The 24,902-nt window shown below is 37.0% G+C and overlaps 1 protein-coding gene across 8 annotated transcripts in view; it reads left to right on the top strand.

Moving 5' to 3' along the window:
- FOXP1 (forkhead box P1) overlaps window positions 1-24,902 on the top strand; it is a 628,729-nt gene that overhangs the window by 106,272 nt on the left and 497,555 nt on the right. For all 8 annotated transcript variants that reach the window (XR_015695877.1, XM_014054824.2, XM_087708882.1 and 5 more), the window contains exon 3: window positions 2,855-2,973. The gene's annotated coding sequence lies outside the window, so the exon portion shown is untranslated. The remainder of the gene's footprint in view (window positions 1-2,854; window positions 2,974-24,902) is intronic.

Genomic DNA, 24,902 nt, shown 5'->3' with positions numbered 1-24,902 from the left:
CTGCTCCACGTAATCAGTTGTTTTTTTCAAACAAGGTCTCAACATTAATAAGCTGACTGTTTTCCATCAAGTATTTGTCTATATTGATTATATATACTTTGAGATGTATGATGATGTCATCTGCTCTCCATGGTATAAAAGTTAATAATACTATATTCTTTAAGTTCAGTCTAATATAATGAGTTGATTGTCCCTTCAATCTGTTTTCCTTCAGTGTTTACATGGATACCCTAACCCTTACTGCAAGCTGGTGTGGTGTTCTAAATAATATAGAAAGTTTTTGTGTTGCAATTTAATGTGTTTTACACTGGCTCACAAAAAAAAAATCCTGCCTACAATTGTACAATTGAATAAACATTTGTTTAAGGATGGCTCAGTAGCTAAGATGCTGAGCTTGTCGATCAGAAAGATAGGCAATTTGGCAGTTCAGATCCCTAGTGCCGCTTAATGGAGTGAGCTCCTGTTACTTGTCCCAGCTTCTGCCAACCTAGCAGTTTGAAAGTACATAAAAATGCAAGTAGAAAAATAGGGACCACCTTTGGTGGGAAGGTAACAGTGTTCTGTGTGCCTTCGGCGTTTAGTCATGCTGGCCACATGACCATCAGACAGCGCTGGCTCTTTGGCTTAGAAACGGACATGGACACCGCCCCCTAGAGTTGGGAATAACTAGCACATATGTGTTAGGGGAACCTTTACCTTTAAACATTTGTCATCCTGATCAGAATTAAAGAGCAAGTTTTGGTTATAAATGAAACTTTTTAAAACTTCAAATTATGGACCTTATGAGTGACAATTTGCCAAATTGTCACCATCAGTTTCACTAATATGTATTTATCATAAAAGAAGCACAGTGCTGGAACAAACCAGTGTATTGCCTTAATTCTGAGTGGTAATTGAACATCATTTTGTTCCAAGCCTAAAATAGTGTTTTTGTAGAAGTTCTGTTAAGTGGTTGAGTTTACAAATTGTGCTAAGGTAAAATTTGTAGAAGGGGCAGAGCTTGGGGGTAGAGTCAAGAGAGGAAGCAGCTTGGAGCTGTTATGTTCTCACAAGCTTTCCAAATCCAGCCCCTCTTGAGTTTCATTAGCTCTTATCTAGTACCAATTTAGTGCTGACCGTTAGTTGACTTCGTGTATAGGCATGAGCAGTAAATCAGCTTAACTGGAACTTAATGTGTGGTCCTGATTTTTCGTGCCTGACAAAATTTGATGGATATGATTTTGGCTTAGCATATTCAGTGACCCAGCCATAGCCGCTTACATCTTTATTAATGGCTTGTAGGAATTAGACAGTGATGGCTTTATTCTATAGACTGTGATTAAACATTCTATGTTTTAGAATGATGAACTGTACAGAACATTATCTGAGCAATATGCAGTTTGTAGTCATGGTTTCAAGTCTGTAATTTTACTATATTTAATTGGGTCTTTATTCATCTTTTAAAAATGGGAAACAGATGTGGGTGTAAAATAACAAAATGAAGACAAGCTAAAAGATAAAATACACAATTATTTCAACTTGCAAAATTACAGGTAAAACATTGATATGTTTTTAAAACAAAATTCTAGGAATGAAAGGCATGACTTGTGGTCAAGTTTACTTACCAGCAAGGCTCTTGGTTGGAATTGAAAGTGTAGATAAACTACAATTGCAGAGTCTTTATTGAGCTGGAATATGTTGTGAATTACAGCATTAGTTTCTGTCACGATGGCACAAGGAACCTAACTGGAAGGCATTGTTTAACTATAGAACTTAAGCATGTGGAATGTGAATTTGCTATGGGTGGACCTTTGCATTCATATCAGTAGTGTAGGAGTTGGATTTGATATCGTTTATACTCATTGAATTGACTGGAGGAGATGACAGATACAGGGGTGAGCCTAGAAAGAAGCAAATATCTTCAATGCCACTTCATAAAACTTCTAGCACATGGAGGCAACTGTGACACTGTGGATATTGGGTCATCTGAATAAGATGCAGAGTGTTTATGTCAACTTCCTGCTCTGTGGGTATAAAAACAGTAATGTAAGACTTGTGCTGAATATTTTGCCCTTTTGAGTGTTGCAGAATCCTCTCTAAGTGCCAAAAATTCACTTTATTACCAAGACCTAGATCTGATCCTGCAAGATTTTTATTAAAATGAATGGGTAGTGAGTAGTTAGTTGGAATTGTTTATTTGATTGGGAGCTATGGGGACGTATACCTCAACTTTCGTGCATTTCCTAAGATTGTTGAAAATGATTACATTGACAGTTCTTTGTTACTGACATGACAGTGGTGACTATCAGTTTCATCCTAGTACCATTCACTGGGATTTTTCATTAACTATGACATTTTTACAGAGGTGGTTCCTACTGGTTCGGACTGGTTTGGCCAAACTGGTAGTGGTTTGGCGGCCTGGGTCACTGGAACTGGCATCGACCCAGGCCCGCATGCCCCCAAACTGGTTACTCCTACGGGCTTGCCATCTTGCATCATGCAAATTTTTTTTAGTACCGGAAGCAACCCACCCCTGCATTCTTAGTATTGTAAATTGGATTGCCTTTTGTTTTTACAATAAACCTATAAACAATAACTTTACTGGATATCAAAGTAAGAAAGTAGTGGATTGAATTTTGGTTAAGTTCATTTGTGCCATTTTCACTACTGTTGGTAGAATTGAAATTATCTTTCTACCTTAATGTTAATATTTGAAGATCTTTAACATTTAACATTTCTGTTTATTGAAAGAGAGCGGGAGAAAGGAAGCAAAATGGTTTAATTGAACTTTTCAGAAGAAATATGTTACAGTTATGTTTTTTTCTGTCTTAGAAAAAGAATTATTCCACTGACACAGTGGTTTTCCTTGTTTCAGAATTCCGTGGTCCATTTTTCAGAGGGATTTTTGCTTGTGAATATGCTTGAGAAGAAAGGGGGAGAAGCCCTTGCAAGATATCCCCAGCCATGAATAAATAATTTCCAGAAGGAAAACTGGTGAGTCAGTAATATAATGACGGAAATGTGAAAAACTTGGTAAACATTGGAAAATGCCTGATAATTTTATTCTTATCTTCCCAAGAATATTGTTGGATGTACAATATATATGTTTAATTTTATTCTTTCCAAGAATTAAGAACTTTTGGAAAAAGTATTGTTTTTTTAAAAATGAAATATTTTTGCAAGATAATAAATATAAGACAAATATATTGCTGTTTTTTCCTTCATATGTTTTCTAATCATTTGTATGAGGAAAAATACTAGGTTTCCTGGGCAAGTGCTTTTGTGTAAAAGTATAGAGAACAATCACAATTAGTACAAATCTTTAGTTTCAAAAGGGTAAAAATTAAATATCAGCCTAAGAAGAAACAAAACTGTAAATAGTGAAAGTTTACAAAATAGATTAAATACACATTTTCTAAATACAAAACATGTACACAGTGATCTGTTTTCTGATTGTTCATATTTCTTTTATTAATGTGCATATATGGAGAAGTGTAACATTCACCGTCAAGTTGATAATTTGATTCCTTTTAAAGCTTTATTTTGCCAACTTGTCAAATGGACAAAATTAAGAGTTTCTAGGGTTTTGTTTTTGTAGGTTATACTTCTATTGGTAACACTTATTAAAAATATTGTAAAATAAGTTCAGGTACTAAATACAATGAAAATGAATATTGTATATATTTTGCTTTTATCCTAAAATGCATGCTTTCACCCATGGCTTCAAAAATTCCAAATACTTTACCTTTCTAGTAAAGTGTTTAGTTCTATGGTTGTACAGTTCAGTTCCAAAGAGCACATGCTCATGCTTTTAAGTAAAATTCCAAAATGGTTTTCTCTACTTGAGCAATTTACATACATGCATACATAACCTTTGTGCCTTTCCGTTTTAGGGTGAGCAGCATTGAATAAAGTGCAGAAAGAAAAGAATGAGTAAGCCAAATAAATTAGAGAGATGAGAGAAGAAAAGTAATGTAAAGGCAGCGAAATATGGTTTACACCAATGCACTGCACACATATTGCCATTTGTTTTTTCAACTTCTCAACTCCTTTTTTGAGGATCAAATTCCTTTCAACCACAAAATTCTTGATAGTCACCTTCTTCTAGAGCACTTTTTCTTTGCATATTTGTTTTGCAGTAAAATACTAATTTATTTTCTCTATAATGTTAAATCTCGTCAACTTTTTTATCCTGATCATACTTTTATATTCAATTCACATTCATTCAGTATTTATTGATTGTTTACCTTTTAAATTTTTTTGATCTAAGAGTTGATAACCGAATAAAAAAGAATGCATTGCTGTCCCAGTGTGGTTAGAGGTGGAGAATAGAAATACGTACAGCCTATATCCACACATATTGTCCCAGAGTGTCCTTGTTGCAAATACATGTTTCAGTGTGCATGTGCATATGTCTACGCAGTACTTCTCTTCAAACACACAAACAAACACACACATACACACACACACACCCCTCTTAGATTGCTAATAAAAGTAATTGTAAGAAGGTCCAAAGTGTACTTTATATTAGTTGAAGTCTGTGACCGTCGAAATACCAGAATACTGAGCAATAAGCTGTGTTACAAGATACATTATAGGTTGAATAAGTAAGCATTCAGAAGACTATTATAATTATGATAAATATCTATAATGTACAGAAACATGTGAGATCTTGGTAGCTTTTGATTACTGTTCAGTAAATCTACCACACCCTTCTTTATGGGATTTAGATCAGATTTTCAAACTTTTCAAGCTGTGGAACCTGCTTGTTTAAAAAAATATCCCTGACCAAGAGGCAAGTTGACTGCACTTAAGTCAAGGATTTTTATTTTTTTCGTTTTTGCCCTTAGGTCTATCATGAAACTCCATTTGGTTTTTCATGCAAACCACAGTTTGAAAAATCCCTATATTGCATCTATTCCCTCTACTGTTTCTGTGCCCAATAGATGGCTTGAGCTACAGCACACTGCCCTGCTTTTTGCTTTTACTTTGAAAAGTTTTTTCATGTTTGTAGGTCTCGGGTTTTATCTAAACCTGCTGAGGTGCCCTTTTGTATATGGCATAATAAGAAGAGGCACTTGAGAAAAATTTATATATATATATATAAATAGAATCTATTGAGAATAATGTCACATCAGATCTGAAATTTCTTCTATTGTATGATGAAAGAGAAATAGAACAGTGTGTGGACAGACAGCTAGAAAATGGAATGAATAGAAGGTTTCATGGAACAACAGATATATTAACTCAAACAAATAGAAATACCTGTGTAAGAAGATTTCATTGCTTTAAGACAGGAATATTAATGAACAGGAGTATAACATTTTCTACAAAATGTTTAGAATTTTTAAAAACAAAGTTGTTGTTTTAATCTGAAAAGCAAATAAAGCATTTCTATGTTTGTTTTATATCATGTTACATTCTACATTCTAAAAAAAATTGTCAAATTTTCCTTGAGGTTAGTTTAATACATACACTGTATTTTTCAGACTATAAGACGCTACGGACTATAAGATGCACCTAGCTTTTGGGGAGGAAAACAAGAAAAAAAATTGCCTCGCAGCATCCATCCAGTACTCATCTGGCCCATTCATCATCACCTGTTCGCGCCACCGCCACTGCCCATTTGCTGTGGCCGATTTGTTCCACCATAGCCCGTTCGGCGCGGCCCATTTGGCGTGGTCACAGCCTGTTCTCCCATGGTCCGTTCATACTGTCGTGGCCCCTTTTCTGTAGCGCATTTTCCGCGGCATGTTTGCTGTGGCTTGTTTGCCGTGGCCTGTGCGCTGCTGTGACCCATTCACTGCCATCCATTTGCCGCTGCTGCCAGTTCTAGAACAGCTGATTGGTGCCGCATCAACCCCTCTCTTCCCCGCCGCTTTATAAGATGCACAGACATTTCTGCCCATTTTTTTGGGGGGGGGGAGTGCGTCTTATACGCCGAAAAATACGGTGCTTCTTTTACTCCTTTAACCTTCCTTCTATAGTTGTGAATAAGGTTATAGTTTAATGTTTCCAAATGATGAGAATCTGGACATTCCTATATCAATCATATGATTCCTACAGTTAAAATCTAACATCATTTATTCTCTGTCCTTGGCCTTTATTAATTGCCAGTGCAAGAGGCAGCTTTTTACTAACCTTAGCCAGGAACTGCTTTCCTGTAACTTAAATTCATGATTACATGTGCTTCAGATCATGATAGAAAATAACTTGTGGTCTTTGTCTACATAACCTTCTTTTTGGTTACTTGAGGAAGAATGTCATATCCGTATTCTCCTCCCAGTCCTTTCTTCGAAAGGTTAAACATATGCATTTCACTCAGATTCTGCTCTGAATGACTTAATTTTCTGTTTTAGTCATTCCTCTTACCCTTCTTAACACCTGGTCCAGTTGGTCTGAATTCTTAAGATGCAATGCTCGTAACTGGATGTAGTACTCAAGGTCAGGTCTAACAAGTACAGGATAGAATTTCTGTTCTGATTAATTGTTTATGTCTTTAAAGTACTTGTAATCTATTTTGATCGGTAATCTATTTTGAGGTAAATAAATTTAATCAATTTCATCTGTAATTATTTTCACTCTTCCTTAGGTTCCAAATGGAAAGTCTGAACACTTCTGTGCTAATACAGAAAATAATCCAGTCTTCTAATATTACTGTAGCACATTGATAAACCACCCAAGTAAACTTAGATTCCCCCCCCTTTTCTTCAATATAAAACTTTCTTTTAGGAGGAAGGATGCAATTTTAACAATTTAATATATTCAGTGTAATATGTTTTATAAGCCCAGTATTCTTGATCCCAGCTATTTTGCTTTTCCTCCTAACACAATGAACAAAATATTGGGGGGGAAATATGGATCTTGGCTGCCATCATAAAGAACAGCTAGATTTCATAAACAGTGATGAATGTTGGCAGCTGCCTATCATACTGTATAACATCCTGTATAGTACACGAAGAGAATGTCAACTTACATTTTATCTCTGAAATAATTTCAAAGCATTTATTTGCTTCCTCTTGAGTCCTTAGCCTAATTCAAGTAACATAATTGAGTGAATATTATTCCATATACCTAATTGGCTAGTTGCCAGAATGGAAACCATTGTCGGATTTGATGATGATCAGAAATTAACATGACATTTGCATGGTGTTAATGGAATATATTAATAATGTAATTCTCGACTGTAAGAAAACTTATCCTCTCTTCCCCTCCCCCTAACCTGAGATCAGCAAGATAGACTGCAAAAATGGTGAAATGTTCCCATCATGCTGTTCCCAGCAATGGTTAGTCAGTCTTTATTTTAAGTTGTGTTTTAACTTTTCAGACAAAGCTGTAATGTTTCTCAGTTGAGTAGCAATAGCAGTTAGAGTACGACAAATGTTCTTTAAAAACCTGCCCAATAAAAAAGTGTGATTAAATTGCAATAATATTTAATTTAATAAAGAGGATGTAAATTATTTTAACAAATTCTGTTGAAGATGACAGCTTATTCTGATAAGTTTATGACAAGGTTTCAGTTAGCAATTGAGTCTTGGCCAGGAATCTTCACCTGATCACTATATTCCAAAGATCTCTGACACTTGATTGCTATAATATCATACAAACTGCAACTCTGGAAGCAACAATTCAAGAAAATCTCAGATAGTGAATGCCTTTGTTACTGTAAGTCATAAGTTGGGAGCTGCTGAAACAACAGCCCTTCTCTACTGTCAAATGTTCTGAAATTTATTATACCTTATTAGTTCAATGTCCAATCTGTGCTGATTCTTTTTATTTTAATTATTGTTTAACTGTGAGGACATATGCACTTTCTTACAAAATAGAATAGAATAGAATAGAATCAAATCAAAATCTTTATTGGCTAAGTGTAATTGGATACACAAGGAATTTTGTCTACAGTGCATAAGCTCTCAGTATACATACAAGCAACAAAGTGATATATCATAAATTAGAAGATACAACCAACCAGTGATAGATAGTCATAATATACCAATAGGAGAGGTAATAGGAAAGATGAGAAAGATAATAGTAATACAGTCCTACTAGATGATTAGATATCCTTCGGCATAAGATAGTGTCATGCGAATTATGTATTTAGCATGGAGGAAAATATTGTCTTTGTAGTTTTGGAATGCAATACCCTATAGTGGTATCTTGAGGAGAAAAGTTGAAACAATTTCTGTCCAGTATGTTAGGGGTATGTGACAAGAGCTTATTAGGAACTGTTTGAAACTTCCTCCAAGTTTAATAATAACAATATTAGTTAAACCTTTTGTTTATTAATTTTTGTCTGTAATTACAGTGATCTTGTCACCAAAGCTTTAGTGTTAATAATTTCAGTGTTCAGAGCAGTTTACTAGAACCAAGAAAGCTTTACATGTGTTCAGTGGTGGGTTGCCAATTTTTTTACTACCGGTTTGGGTGCGACACTTCTGCATATGCGCAGAAGTGTGGACGGAGCCTCCCACCTACTACTGGTTCGCCTGATCGGGGCCAAACTGTAAGCAACCAACCTCTGCCTGTTCTGGATGTTTTTAATTTATCTCTTTTTCCATTTATCTTACTTTATGTTTTATTTACATATTTTATGTAACTATAGCTAAAATAACATATTTAACTTTTGTAACTTTTTATACTTTAGGTAGATCTGGATTCTTAGGGCAGGGCGTATGAATGTCACTTCACACATATCTTAATTATCAATATAATTTTCAATACAATGATGATCTTCAGGGTTCAGAAGCCTCAAACATTCTATATTTTTGTACTAAATACAAAGAACAGCTGACTTCATAAATTATGGGGGGAAATCTGTGCCCATTAATTATTTCCTCTTACCTCATTTATCTCCCAGAGTAACCAATTATTTCACATTTGTTTTGTAATGCTCCTAATGGAATTACGTTATAAACTTGCATAGGCAAAATAAAGACTACATATCAGGCCCAGCCAGCCCATAGGGAATTTTGCTTGTCTGGATAGCTCTATCTTTAAAAAAAATAATTTTATTAAAACTTTTGGAGAAAATATATAAACAAACATAAATAGATATCAAATAAAAAAGAGTGTAGGGGAAGTCAGGGTTTTAAAAAGATTAAGGAGGTTATAGCTTTCATTATATCCATTATTTAATTACAAATGATTGAATATAACACTTTAAAAGACAAATACAGGAATTGGGGGCCACAGTATAGATCACAAAATAATATTATAAGCTGCAACAGAGTTAATAAAACTGAGAATCTGCTGTGCTTTTATTTTATCACCAATATTTGGGTGAAATGCTGCATCATAGGGCAAACCTTTGTCAACAAAGGTACCTCCAGTGGGCTAACTTGCAGAATGCCAGGACCCATTACTATTGAGGAAATGAAATTTGGGAAAGTTTTTCTGCTTCAGCACCACTGCTCTGCTGCTGTTTAGCGCTGCCATTGTGCTGCTGTAGTCAGTCATAGTCACATGATCCCCATTGTCAACAACTTCATTTTCAACAAGTAGAAACAAGTAGATGAGGAAACTGAATAGGGAGGTTCTTTGCCACCTTCCCAACAGTAAAGTCTCATCCCTATAACACACTCCAGCAGTCCCTCTGTGCTTGTGCTATGCTGCTGAGCTGCAATCACGTGATCCTCATTTCAAGATCTCCCTGACAGTTTCCCACAAATCATTTGCGGGAAAGTGGATGGGGAAGCTCCCGAGAAGAGAAGGAGGAAGATGGAGGAAGGGAGAGAGAGAGAAAAAGAAGGATGGAAGAAAGGGAGAAAGGAGGAGGGAGGAGAGATTGAGGAAGGAAGCAGACCACACCTATCTGCAAGGAAGACAATAGGGAGGAACAGGGAGGAAGGAAAAGGGGATAAAAGCAGGAAGGAGGGAAAGAAAGGGGAAGGAAGGAAGGAACATAGGAAGGATGGAGAGAGATGGTTGAGGTGGAAGGGAGGAACAAAAGGGAGAAATAAAGGAAAAGAAAGGAAGAGGGAGGAAGGAAGGAAGGAAGGAAGGGAAGGGGGAGGAAAGGGAAGGAAAGAAAGGCAGGAAGAAAGGGAGGGAGTGAGAGGAGGGAGAGAAGAAAGAAAGAAAATGGAGGATAAAAATCTAAAATGATGACAATGAAATGATGATAGGTATGGTCTTTTAAAAGAATATGATCAACTCAAGTTGGTGTACATACCTCTTGCCTCCTATTTTCCCTAGAAGAACAACCTGTGTGATAGGTTGGGTGGAAAGAGAGTGACAAAGTCACCCAGCTAGCAGTCATTCAGTCACTCGGTTTTTCAGTTTCTGCCTAGTACATTAACCACTATACCAGATTGCCTCTCATGCAGAAAAGAAAAAAGACTTTATGGTCTGTAATGCAAAACTGCTCTACAAAACTAGCTTTGTGTCAAGTGGTCACAGAACTAAAACCAAACTGCATTCTACTCTCCATTAGATGATTTGAAAGCTTCTTGCATTTTATTCAAACTTAATAAACAAGAATAAGAAAGGAACTTAAACTTATACTAGCAACCAAAAGCAGAAACAGTGTGAGATCAATAGTTTGTCTAGCAGCTGGAGATTGTGAAGGCACAGAGAATACATTAGCTAAGGCTGATATAAAAAGTGACCCCTGAAACCAGCTTATTTTCAAAATAACATTTCCCCAAAAATATTAAACCTACAAACAGTATTGAGGTAATTATTCAGAATCCTGACTGATTGTTTCCCCTTTCCCCACAGTTTATTGCTTTTTAGGAAGCCATAGGTGTTATAATAAAGGGCACAGTATTGCTCTGAATTTGAAACTCTTAGAGTGTATTCTCAGTTCTTATATTGGTGAACTGCCCTTTGCCATACAGCAGTGGAAAAAATGGTCACTGGTTTAGCCTGGTGCTAAGGAAAATGTAACATATTTATGGCAGAGACTAACATGCACATTCTTGCAAACAGAAGAAACTGGACAACAACGTTCACAAATCGCAGTGCTATCAATTAGATGATACATTGAACTTTTAGCAGAGAATCCATATCACTGATTATTTATAGAAGTTATTTTTGACTGAAGTTTACGGTCATCTGCTTTCAGAAGGAATTGCTGAAGAACTTCATAATCAGGAAAGCATTTTTGCATTCCTGATTATGATTGTAGAATATTCATACAAGGTCATAATGATTAAATCATCAAAATAATATTAAATTCCTTTAGGCAATGTATTGTATTCTCTCTCTTATTATTCTCCATTAATTCTTTGGTCCTCTTGTAAGGCTTAAGAATGATTTATAATTTTACTTAATGAATAAAAACTATAGATGTAGATTGGTTGCTAGCAAAATTTTGTATTTTGGGCAGGAATATTAAACAATCTTCATATAATTCTGGTGGCTTTAAAAGTCACATACATGGCATTTAAAGATAACTATCTCTTTGGTGCTTGCATGTGAAGGCAGATTGTTTACAAACAGCTTATATCCTGCAATGTTATCTTTAACATCATCAAGCAACAATATCCACCTATCCCAGGTCCTTGTGGATGACTCAGTAGATGGATAAAAATACCAAATCCAGTCTAAACATCTGGCTGACCTTGTGATCAACCATAACATTATAATGTGTTTTTATGAGGAAGTAAAAATTATTTATCTCAGCAGAAGTCAAAGATGAATTAGAAGAAGTCATCTTACAAATAGCAATAGAGGAAGAAGGTGCTGGAAGTGGCCGGTAGAAGCAAATACCCTGCCCTCCGCCCCACCCTGGGAATGGGACACTCCCTCCTCTCCCTGGAGCCGCCTCCACGGCGATTTCTTCGGCCCCATTGATGGCCACTCTTTCCTGTTGGTCATCGATGCCCTTTCCAAATGGGTGGAAGTTGTCCACCTCCGCTCCCTCACCTCCGCCGCAACTATCCATGCCCTGGAGTGGCTGTTCTCCACCCACGGCCTCCCTGACACATTGGTGACCGACAACGGTCCCCAATTCACATCAGCAGAATTCCGCCTCTACCTCGCCAGCTTAGGAATCTGCCATGCCCCGGTGGCTCCATACCACCCCGCCAGCAATGACATGGCGGAGCGCGCTGTTCGCTCCACCAAGGAGGGCCTGGCCCACTTGAGCCACCAGCCATGGACAACCCACCTGACCACCTACCTCCGGGCCCAGCACTCCACCCCCTGCGCTGCTACTGGAAAATCGCCGGCCGAGGTTCTCATGGGCCACCGCCTCCGCACCATCCTGAACTGGCTGCACCCCCACTTCTCTCCCCTCTCAGCGTCCCTGACTTCCACCCCTAGGGCTTTCCGTGTGGGGGAGGAGGTCTACGCCCAAAATTATTCGGGCGAGCCAAAGTGGGTTCCGGCCGTGGTTCAGGAACTAACAGGACCCTGTTCCTACAGGGTCCAACTTGGCGACGGAAGAATTTGGCGGTGCCATGTAGACTAATTGCGCCACCGTGCATTGGTCCCACCTCCCAGACAGCAGGCCCGCGCCGCTCCGACTCCTGCACCTGACCCTAGCCTCCAACTGCAACCGCAAGGACCTCGGCATGCACCTCCAGATGACCATCCACCTCCACCCATTGAGACCGCTGCCTTGCCTACCAGTTTCAGTGCAAGGCTAGGGGCTGGGCCTCGGCCTCCGCTCCTCCTCCCGGACAGAGCTCTTCCTCCACGACCGTCCTCGGTGACTACACCCGAACTGAGGCAGTCCCAGCGCTTGCGCAGTAGACCAAGATACTTGAACGACTTCGCATGTGCCATCCGGGGGGAAGGAGTGTTGCGTCCTCCTGACGCAGCCGGCAGTCAAGCTACACCCCTCCGCAACCTGATTGGTCCAGGCACGGTTGGCTGCCGGCGGGAGAATTGTGCCTCTCCCATTGGCTGGCCGCCTGACAGCTATCCGTATAAATAGCTGTCAAGCAGCGCTGTCCCGCGCGCGAGTTCTGAACCTTGTTCTGTTGAAGCCTGTTGAATAAACCGTTTGTTAGTTACCTCATGCCTCGCCTTCATATCTAAAACAAATAATGAAAGCAGTTGGTTAAAATGTAAGTTAGGTGAGGTGGGAGAAGGCACTGTCAAATTAATTTAGAGGTATGAGAATAAGTATATTAAACTTGACCTCCTTTAGTCACCATAAGTAAGTAGAGGGGCCAGATCTGTAATGAGCATCCTCTATTTATTGAAACCCTACATCCAAATGAAGACACTGGAAAAATAGGATCTTCAGTTTATGTAGTATCTCCATGATTAGATAAGCTCTCTGTTGTATGCATCTCTACACATGGAGAAAAATGAAAATCAGATGTCATATTAACAAAACAGAATAATATCCCTTAAAGTCTCTGCAAAGTATTTACTAAATAAATGTTTCCTTAAGGATCTTTAGTTTTTTTGCTATTGAGACTTCAGTAGCCTGTAATTTTATGTGTAAAATTGGATGTATGTATTTGTGCCTGTGTGTCACAGAATAGCTTGATAACAGTTTGTGTGAATATGCAGAAGGGGGTATAATTACAATTACTTTTATATTACTTTCCAGGCAGTTCATTTCTTGTGTATGGTTTTTGGTATGTATAAATAGACATGGACATGTCTATTTATACACTGATATACACATATGTCAGTGGATCCTCTGCATATATTTATGGAGAAAACAGTACGATAGCTATCACTAGAGTTTGCGATTCAAGTTGAAGAATAGGGAAAGTGCACAATTTTTATTTGAATTTATAATCTTTTGCCCAATCATATTTTCTATGAATTAAAGTTAACTGAATTACATACCATTCAGTGAAATCTTTTCGTAGTTTATAGATAAATATACTTCTTCTAGAGTAACTTGGAATAATGCTAGAGCTACACATCATTGTCCAACCTAAACATCAGGTTAATTAGGCCTTATTTTAATTAGTTTGAATTAGGTTAAGTTTATGATAAATGGTTTGATGTATACTGGTTGTAGTGAAAAATTTTGGAATGAACAAACTGAATAAAGAAACTTGTAATTAATTTGTTAAATATATTGAAAGGAATATGTTCAGCATTAGCAATAAGTTCTGCCTTATTATAATTCCTTTAAGATTCAAATAAATCAGTAGTGTATTAAATAGCTCACAGAATTTAGGAAAGAGCTGGAAAGTATTCATGTATACAGAGGAAGCCATGACTGTTAATAGGAGATAACAAAATATGTATATGAATCTAAGAAATCAGATAGTGTGAAACTAGTTTTACTTGCCATAAAAATGGAGGCCAAATGAAAACATAGTAATGTTTTAGTCATCTATGATATCTTTTGCAGTCTTCTGGCTCTTAATATTGTTTAAGGATCAAAGTGTTTTAACATACTGTTAGGTGATACTCTGAAGCAAAAAAGTAATAGTGCAGCTGTCACTTTTATGCCTTAGGTTTCGATTTAATTTTATTCCATAGTGTTTAGAGGTACAGTCTAAGAGATGAGCTGGTTTATTTATTTATTGGTTAGATTTATGTCCCACCTTTCCTACAAGAAGTCAATATGGCATATTAGACTTCCAATTTTTTCCTATAGCAACAATCCTTTGCATAGCTTGTACTAAGTGAATGTGAGTGGCTTAGTCACTAACGAAGTGGCAGATGGTGGATTTCAATCAGGGTCTCTCCTGTCCTATTTGGACCCCTTAATTTTTTCACCACATTGATTCTCTACAGATAATGAACAAAGAGTTCATACTGTATGGAACAACTTGAAATGTAAGTGTAGGCATAAATAATACTGGAATGTCTATTCATTGAGTTTACCTACGGCTATTAAAGCTTTTGTAAACCTTACCTCAGTTACATTTAACATCAATGCGTGAATTTGCTTTTTCCAGTACATGCCCTCTGCGGTCAAAGTACTTGGTGTTGGGATGATTTATTACATTCTGTCTCTCAGAATAAGTGTTCCCGGAGTGGTTTATAAGTGCTATAAACAACTATTAAGAAAAAACATTATAAATATTATTTAAAAACAAACCATAGTTATGTAAGCGAAATGGTGGCATTGATGCTTTGTGGGCAGAAGAAGGAATAGTAGGTGTCTTAGCAGGTGTCTGTGATAATTTTCTTTTGACTTTTGTTCAGGGATCTTTCCCACAGGAAGGTTAGTTATACCAGTCTAGCTGTGGAGAGCTCTTCAGTGGCAGCTGCTTAGCCACTTCCCTTTTGAGCTGAATTGGTCCCTCCTATCACATTTTAGGTGTACACTTAATATGCATATTTCTCCCCAATACCATAGTTTTGAAGGGCATTTTAAAAAAATTAAATGGTTTTAATCCTTAGATTTAATTTTATTTGGATATTTATTTATAACCTGCATAGAGTTGCAAAATAATGCATGTGGCATGTAATTATAATTTTATGATGAATAAATTAGTTAGATCTAAGGACCGGGCATCCTTTTCTTCCTCAACTTAGCTGTGAAAAGAACTCCATGAAATCCACCACATCATAATGAACCAGACGGAGATTTAAAACAAATTCTTGTTTACAAGAAGATAGCTTTAGCTTAAACTTACTACCTTAAGAATTTGAGTACTCTTTTAAAAAGGACATCCAGTTTTAAAGAAAGAGAAATACACATATGTTTTTAAGGAAAGTGAAGCTAAACTTAAATGTTCTTCTGTCTTGGTAAAAGATGCTCAGAAGATGCTTTGCTTCAATTCATTGCTGCATACGTTCATAGGACAAAACCACTATGTACTTCAGTGTGATTCCTTACATAATGTTAGATTTTATCATGTGTAGAATTAATGACAATCTTGCTTCTAACAATGTAAGACCTATCAAGTGGAATCTTTAAACTTAAATTTCTATTAATAGTGGTTGCTTTAAAAGGTATTAATAAAGATGGGGTTGGATCTTTGGCAATATAAACTTTGTTCTGCTGTTAAGATTTATTTATCTTATTCTTTGTTTACTCTGAAGAAAACAGTCCTGACAGAGAAAAGACTCCAGAATAGAACTTAATAGGGAAAGCTGTTGTTATACAGTTGTAACTTAGCAGAAATCCAATGTTACCGTACTGTACCATGTGAGAAAGGAATTTCAAGCAAGTATTCTGTTTGATAATAAAAACAATATTGCACAAAAATTAGATACAGTTGTCTTGCTTTAAAAATAAAGTGTCCTGAAATTTGAAAAAAAAAAAAAGTTTTAAAATAATCATTCATTCTAATTTTTAGGCTGGTGACTTGGTATTTTAAAATTAAATATACAATTGTAAAAAAAAAATGCCAGAAAAAGTCAACTTCTGTTTTCTTTTTCTAGAACTGAATGATTTTTAGAGGCTGCAATGAAGGGGGGGGGGTTGAGATAACTATTTAAATATTTGTTAGAGTATTAGATTTTCTAAATAACTTTTAAGTATTTCCATGCACACACAGAAACTGTTGACAATTCTGTAGTGGAGCAGAGTAATTCATTTTTTGGACTGACTCAAGTGTGATTGGCTTAGTTATGAAGAATTTATTTTAGGGAAAATTCAGTGTCAATTGAAAAATAGTTCCATTCTGAAAAGACAAAAATTCCCTTACTTGTGAAAATGTGTCTTGGCAGCTAGTTTGACTTCTGATACAAGATTTAACACTTCTCTTGAAACATGAATATTTACCATGGCAACACAACATTCTACACCACATGTTGGAGATTTGATTTCTGAGCCTCCTGGTTTGTGTTGGCAGCATGGTCTTTTGGTAGCTGCCCCCTTGTATAGATTAACTGTATACTTTTTATACTGCACATCCTGTTTATTAGTAACCTGTGGCCAAAACATTAACTCTGCCATTGTTGTTCATAATTGTTTAATATGTGATGCAGGCTGAAGACTTTTGTTTATGAGAGTTTCTTGGGATATCTTTATATACAGCTATCAAAACGTGAACACATTTAAAAATTTTGGGGGGATGACAGATTTTTAGATAGGTAGGTATGTCCCTAGGTAGGTAAATAAAAATAGAAATATATGATATATTGTAGATAAACTCCTGACAGTGAATCCACAATCTAAGCTTTGAATGCTAAAAGTTCCTGAATAGTTATTTGGGGTATACCGTATATGCTTTCTGCTGTATATACTGATAAAATAAGACAATACACACATATAACATTTTCTGTAACACTTCTTAGATTTTTTGCTGAGCTGCATAATGAAAACAGTTTTCTAATTGATGTTAAGATTGTAATGCCTATTCAAAAGAGAAAATAAGGCTTGAAATAGTTTCAGTGGCAACTGTTCTCTTTTTAAAAATAAAAAAACGGTCTGTTCAAATCTGAGAGACTGCATCATCATGTAGGATGTATTTATAATAAATGGTACCATAACCTGAACTCTTTGTGATTTTATCAGAATAACTGATAGATAGTTTCAGTTCATTCCCTACGATGCATATGTTTAGATAAATTAAATTAGCATACATTAATTATTTTCATCTCTTTACAAAATGAATAAAAATAAAAACAGACTAGATTATGAGGATAATATAACCTGTATATATAGCACATCATTGCCTAACTGTGCTAAGATGGTTAATTATAGTACTTTTTGCATTATATAATGGTGCACAATTTAGTGATTTGAAAGTATACATTAAACTTCATTGAATTTTAATTTTTATTATATTAAGTTTAAATTTTGGCTCATTTTATTGAGTCTTTTTTGTTTCAGATTTAAACAAAATTTAAATAACTTTTAGACTCTGAACTTCCCTAAATTAGTATTCATTTGCTTTTGCATTATAACTTAAATTCTTCATTTGAAACACTTTATCTTAAATTGGTTTTAACCTATCTGTGTATTAAATCAGTTACCATACTAGGGTTTTAATTATACATAAGTATAGTTCACTATTTTCTTACTAACATGACTAATGTGTTAAGATTAATTTGATGCACTTTAACACTCTTAACAAGTAAAGAAGTTTCACTAACAAACATTGGCCTGTATGTAATTCTGTAAAAGTACTTATTTAATTTGTATCCTATATTTCTATTTTTTAACCCTGTACTGTAAATATACTATTATCAAGCTGTTTTAAAATGTATTTCTTAAAAAATACCATAGATATAGTGAGATATATCATTGCAGCCCACAGTCAGTTTATGATGTCTTAATTCATTGTCAAACTTGTTTGTATCAAAATAAATGAAATAGAATAGAATAATAATTTTATTGCCATTTTGTATACTAATCGGCATACATTAAAATGAAATTTTATTGCATACAGCTCTTAAAGGGTCACCACCTCCAATATACACTACATAAGCATGACTAAATAAATAAATAAATGCCAAAGCTATGTTGATTGTTCTAAATATAAATAAATTGTGGAAATATTGGATAAATATGTTGCTTTTATGTTTACTTTTCTTGTAAGATTTTTGCTGTTGTTGTCTCAACATCCCCGCCCCCCCATCTTCTTCCATTGATGTACAATTTTCCCTCTGTGCCTAAGAATCTCCCATCCTTTTACTTGCCAGTCTTCATTTTCTGCACTGGGGGAAGAGAAAACGCAATGAAGCATCTCTCCCTTCACTTGGACACAAAAGAGAAGAAAACAGTTGAGTTTCTGCTGTCATTAGCAACAGAAATAGAGTGAATTCCTTTCTCTACTAAGGGGAAAGGAAAGTGATAAGACTTTGATTTCAGTCGGGGGGGGAAGAGAAGGAAATCATTGCCTTTATGTTGCCTTTGGTCTCCCTGTTTCTCTAGTGAAACAGCTCCCCTGTAGCCCACAGATCAACAGATTGGATTACTTGGGACCCAGTGTCATACTGGTGCAAACTGAATTTCAGCTAAAATTATGCAGACAAACGTGTTAGTAGTTTGATAGTAAAATGATATAAGGATGAATGCAGAATACAGAATAATAGAATTGAAAGGGACCTTGGAGGTCTTCCATTCCAACCATCTGTTGAAGCAGGAGACCCTATACTGTTCCAGACACATAGCTGTCTGATCACTTCTTGAAAACCTCCAGTGATGTAGTACTTACAACTTCTAGAGGTAAGCTGTTCCACTGATTAATTTTTCTCACTGACGGGAAATTTCTCCGTAATTCTAGGTTGGATCTCTCTCTTTGATAAGCTTCCATCAACTTCTTTTCCTGTTCTCTGGTGCTTTGGAGAATACATCTATGTTGTCTTCTCCTTGGCAGTTCTTAAATATTGAAAGGCAGCTATCATGGTGACAGAAAAGCATATGATGATAGGGTGAAGTGCATTGAAGTTTCATCTCCCTAACTTAAAAGTAGGACTTACTATTTAAGTTAATAAAATTAAAATGAGCTGTTTCTTGACTATTGCTTGACCCGACAAATGCACACACGACAAAAGCGCGCCGACAAAACCGTGGCGCTAAAACCGTGACATCAACACGCCGGCAACAGCGCGCCGACAACAGCGTGTCGACAGAAGCGCAATTTAAGTTAAAGTAAGGTTTAGGGTTAGGTTTAGGTTTACAGCGTGCTTCTGTCGGTGCGCTGTTGTCGACGCGCCCCTGAGCTTTATTGCCTATATCCTCTCAGCTGATTCATGTGGCAAAGTGGATTGCTGCGCCTCACCTGTGTTACTCTCCAGAAGAAACATGGAAGGTAAGTTTTGTTAAAATTCTGCAGGCAAAAACTCACGGTTTTGTCACCGCGGTTTAGTTGGGCGCGCTTTTGTTGGTCGCCCTTTTGTCGGTGAACCGACTATTGGGATTTTGCCATTGGTTCGAGTAAAAACAGAGGTGGGATTCAGTTGATTTGCACCGGTTCAGGCAAATCGTTAGCTCTGATGATCGGCTGGGAACGAACTGGTTCGCTCCAACAATCAGTTTGCGCCCTCCCGCCCCTGAGCTTTATTGCCTATATCCTCTCAGCTGATTCACATGGCAAAGTGGATTGCTGTGCCTCACCTGTGTTACTCCCCAGAAGAAACATGGAAGGTAAGTTTTGTTAAAATTCTGCATGCACGCCGTTAAACTGGCAGGATTCCACCACTGAGTATAAAGATGGTGCTGGCTTGTTACCCAAGTAGACTGGTTTAATTTTAGCTGGACAAGGGAAGTCACATTGCTTGGTGGTGCTGAGAATTGTAGTTTAATGACATCCAGAAAGTCATCAGTTTCTACTCCTGATTTAGAACATTTTTTTCCAGAAAGGCTCCAAAAGCTAGGTAACAAGAAAATCTCTTTTAGCAGAATTATGTTTTAAAAAACATTATAGGAAAGAATAAGGGAGGAGGAAAATCAGGCTGTGATGATTAGCTAGAATAGAATAAAGTAGGAGGCTAAAGTATGTGGTACCTCAACTGCTGTTCTTGCTTTCCATCTCACTTTTCTGCTGCACCCTGTGGTTTCCTCCAGAAGACGGTTGATGGAAATTAAATGTCTGATGGAGTAATTGTGCTTCTCACCTCTCCCCACGCTCCAACTTATTGGAATAAATAACATAAAAATATCATAGCCTTCGGTAATAGTGGTTTAGGTGAAAATGTATTTCTGGAATATAAAGGAGAGCAAGATGCTAATATTCAGTTACCAGTGTTCTTGTAATAGCTGTTTCCGATTTTGGCATCTTATTCTTGAAAGTCTGTAGGAGAGGCCTGTGCGAAACTTAGAAGAGGTGTTTCCCTTTGACGTTCATTTGAGCAAAACACCCTTTTGAATCTGCTTTACCAAGCAGGGCTGTCTCCCTTCACTTTTAAAAGCAAAGCAGATGCAAACCCTTCCTTTTGGCTGCTCTGACTGCTTTTCCAGAAATCCTGTTAGCAGTTCTACTTTTGTAGAACTCCCTGTATATTTGGCAAATCTTGCTAGTTAGTGGGTTTTCTGGATTAATCTTCAAAGTGGTGCAGAGAGGAGTATCATCACTTCTTCCCCTCAACAAGGACAATCCTGATGGCTTGGGGACCCAATGGGGGAACTTCATATTGGAAGTGATTGGCTAATTAAAATATAATCCCACCTCCCCACCCCCTGTTTTTCCATCTCCCTTCTTTTCCATTTGGTGTTAATTATGTATTTGTTAATAATTTTATCTGCTTTGTCCATGATTGTTTATATTAATGTTTTATGGGTTAATCTTTTATGCTGTAAGTCCTCCCAAAGCGATTATATACAAAATGGGCGGCAAATAAATTTCATAATAAATAAACAAATAAACAAAAAAATAAATAACTTTCTAAACAAACAAACAACTTTCTAAATAAATAAATATGAACTTTTCTCTTGTCATCTTGTAGAGTTATCTTTAGTATCCCTCCCACCCCACCTTCCATAGTGGCCTTTCTGGATCAACTACATTTTGGTTCTATTTACAGATAATCATATTGAATAATATTATGTGTGATTGTTTTCAAATAGACGTAAAATATTTTTTATAATCAAGAAGAGACTGGGATTCAGAAATAGAAAACTCAACATAAGGAATTGATTGTATAGGTTTGATTTAAGTACAATACAATACAATACAATACAATACAATACAATACAATACAATACAATACAGTAGCAGAGTTGGAAGGAAGGGACCTTGGAAGTCTTCTAGTCCAACCCCCTGCCTAGGCAGGAAACCCTATACCATTTCAGACAAATGGCTATGTAACATCTTCTTAAAAACTTCCAGTGTTGGGGCATTCACAAATTCTGGAAGCAAGCTGTTCCATTGATTAATTGTTCTAACTGTCAGGAAATTTCTCCTCAGTTCTAAGTTGCTTCTCTCCTTGATTAGTTTCTACCCTTCTTGTTCCACCCTCAGGTGCTTTGGAGAATAGTTTGACTCCCTCTTCTTTGTGGCAACTCCGAAGATATTGGAACACTGCTATCATATCTCCCCTAGTCCTTTTCATTAAACTAGACGTACTCAGTTCCTGCAACCGTTCTTCATATGTTTTAGCCTCCAGTTCAGGGGTGGGTTTCTCGCCCCGTTCCAACCGGTTCGGTTGGAACGGGGCCACCGGCGTCCTTGTGCACGCACGCAGTGCACACATGCGTACTAGCGCCTGTGCGATGCTCCAGCTGCTCCTGGAGGATCACGCAGGCGCTGTATGCGTCCTGCGCATGCGTGGAAGCGCAGAACTCGTCAAAACTGGGTAAGAAACGCGGGCGGGCGGGTGGACCCTTCGGCATTCCCGGAAGTTACTTACTTCCGGGTTCGCCGACCAACTGGTTCGCGGGGACCGCTGCGAACCGCCTGAAACCCACCCCTGCTCCAGTCCCCTAATCATCTTTGTTGCTCTTCTCTGCCCTCTTTCTAGAGTCTCCACATCTTTTCTACATTGTGGTGATCAAAACTGAATGCAGTATTCCAAGTGTGGGCTTACCAAGGCATTATAAAGTGGTATTAACACTTCACGTGATCTTGATTTTCTCCCTCTGTTTATGCAGCCTAGGACTGTGTTGGCCTTTTTGGCAGCTGCTGCACACTGCTGGATCATATTTAAATGGTTGTCAACTAGGATTCCAAGATCCCTCTCACAGTTGTTACTATTGAGCAAGGTACCACCTATACTGTACCTGTGCATTTTGTTTCTCTTGCCTAAATGTAGAACCTTACTTTTTTCACCATTGAATTTTATTTTGTGAGATAGTGCCCAATGTTCAAGTTTGTCAAGATCCTTCTGTATCTTAAACCTATCTTCTGGAGTGTTGGCTATTCCTGCCAAATGGATCACTTGGATCATTTTGCAAATATAGCTAGGAAGGAAGGAAGAGTGGCTTTTTGTCAGGGTAATGTACATTATAATGGAACATCCCATTTTTATCCCTAGATGGTTTATCCAATGTTATAATGCCTCCCACAACAAGAAAAACTGAATAAAAAAAGCAATGAAGCACACACTTACATGATAGAAAACAATAAAAAGTACCTTTTAACACCACATCCTGTAATTGTACAACTTTATTATAAAAATTAAATGTAATTACATTTCCAGCCCTGTATGAAAAATGCCTTACAAGGAGAAGTATTCATTTAATGTCAGATTTCCAAAGAGGGTTCATTTAGAACACCTTCAGTGGTGTGAAGTGCAAGTTAGCTAAGTCTGAAGCATCCATGCATTTCGCTAAGGAAGGAAGATGTGTGCCTGTAGTAAACATACTTTTTGACTTGAAATTAAAAGTAGAATTTAAAATTATAACTAAAACTGCATTATGATTTTGAGACCCGGAACAGATAATACTAGATATGGTTGGTATCAAAACACAGAACTGTTTTAAGGAAAGGAAGCTTCAATGAAAATAGCTTGTGTATGGTTTGATGTGGAGATGAAGGAGAGTGGATATTCTTGATTGAATTGCTAAAAGAAAGAATAGAGACAGGAGGTGCTATGCTACTAGAATTCATGCGTGAAGGATAAATAAAAGATTTTGCTTATTGAAACTGGGAATTATTCTGAGGAAGACGCAGTAGAAGACATTGTGTTTGACATTCTGCCATTTTCTTTTACTAAATATCTATCTGTCACTAAGAAAATAAGTCACAACACTGGATTTTTCTAGTTTGTTTCCATTTATATCTTCCAGTTCTCTTGTTTCTCAGTTCTCTTTTCCTATTACCAAGCCAAATGATTTAATTTAATCTTCATCCTTATTTATAGTCTTACTTTTTATACTGTGTTTCAACTGCAATAGATACACAGTATTTGTCTTATATTATTCTTTTGGTTAAGCAGGTGGCAGCAGGGTAGAAGCAGGATAGAAGTCATACCCTGGCACTGCCTTTATAAGAACTCCTGAGCATTTCCCTTAGTCTGCCTAGTTACTAGGTGATGCCAGAAAAAGGCATGAAATTTTTAAGGATCTTCTCTCAGGGGATTTGGGTTTCTCTCAACATCTTCACATGGGATCCAGGAAGATGTTTTCCTGCATGGGATCAGAATACTGTACATCTCTAATATACTGTTGGGTAAATTTTCCATCAGGTACAAACGTCTGATCACCACAACTCTGTCAAATGTTGGAATCCCACATTATCAGTGTTCCTCTTCCTCAAGGGTAGACTACCTCCTGTTTTAAGTGGTCAGGATTGGCTCACAACCTCTTCAGTCCGCTTCTAGGTTACCTGAAAAAAACCCTCCATTTAAGTTTTGTTGTGAATGAAGGCATTGCTTTCACGTATCTGTTGGCACCAATGCAGCAGTGAAATTTACCTGCTGTACTTACATCAAATCCTCTGTTTTAGTTGTGTTGATGTGTTAATCATGCTCCACTCTCCATAGTTGTTCTTAAACCGCTCTCCTAATTGAAGTATTCCATGAGCATTTCTTTTATCTCTCTACCCCTTTTTCTGAGAGGATGTCTGGAATTGCAAGGGTGGCATTATTTTTTTTTTGCTTTTTTTTGCTGGAGGTGGGATATCTCCTGTTGAATCCACACGTACATCATCATCCTCATTTTAGCAAATGCCTATCACACATATATCATCACCATCATTTTAGCCATTGTCTATCCATTGCAGGATGAAGGTCTCTTCAGCATGTTTCCAACCAATATGGTCCTGAGCTTTCTCTACACATAGATACATTGCAGTAAATAAATTAACCCTCCAGACTATGAGTTCCAGCTTGCTCTTGCAGACAGACATTGTAAAGGCTCATTTGCCATGTTTTAGGAGGAATACCTCACCAAACTGACCTGACAAAAGAATATTTAAAAGTATGTTGGTATTTCTTGTAATAAAAGGTCCTGTTGGATTTAGTGATACTATTCCCAGAAAAGGGAAGGTATGATTGAAGCGCAGGGCTGCAGTTTTATAGAGACATACTTAAAATAAAATTCTGAAGTCTTAACTTCAGCAAGTATGTACCATTACATTTTCAAATGTGATATACAAAAGGGCTAGCATGTGTTGTTTTTTTTTAAATAATAAATATTCAAGAAAGTATATAGGAAAAGAAAATGTAAAAAAAAGGCTCTTGAAATTGCCAGTATCTCTGATAATTAAAAAAAAAAC

This window comes from Thamnophis sirtalis, unplaced genomic scaffold (genome assembly GCF_051295495.1).
Source record: "Thamnophis sirtalis isolate CommonGarterSnake01/CBP01778 unplaced genomic scaffold, rThaSir2_p1.2 scaffold_3, whole genome shotgun sequence".
Classification (NCBI taxonomy): Eukaryota; Metazoa; Chordata; class Lepidosauria; order Squamata; family Natricidae; genus Thamnophis; species Thamnophis sirtalis.
This window is presented reverse-complemented; position numbering and strand designations above follow the sequence as displayed.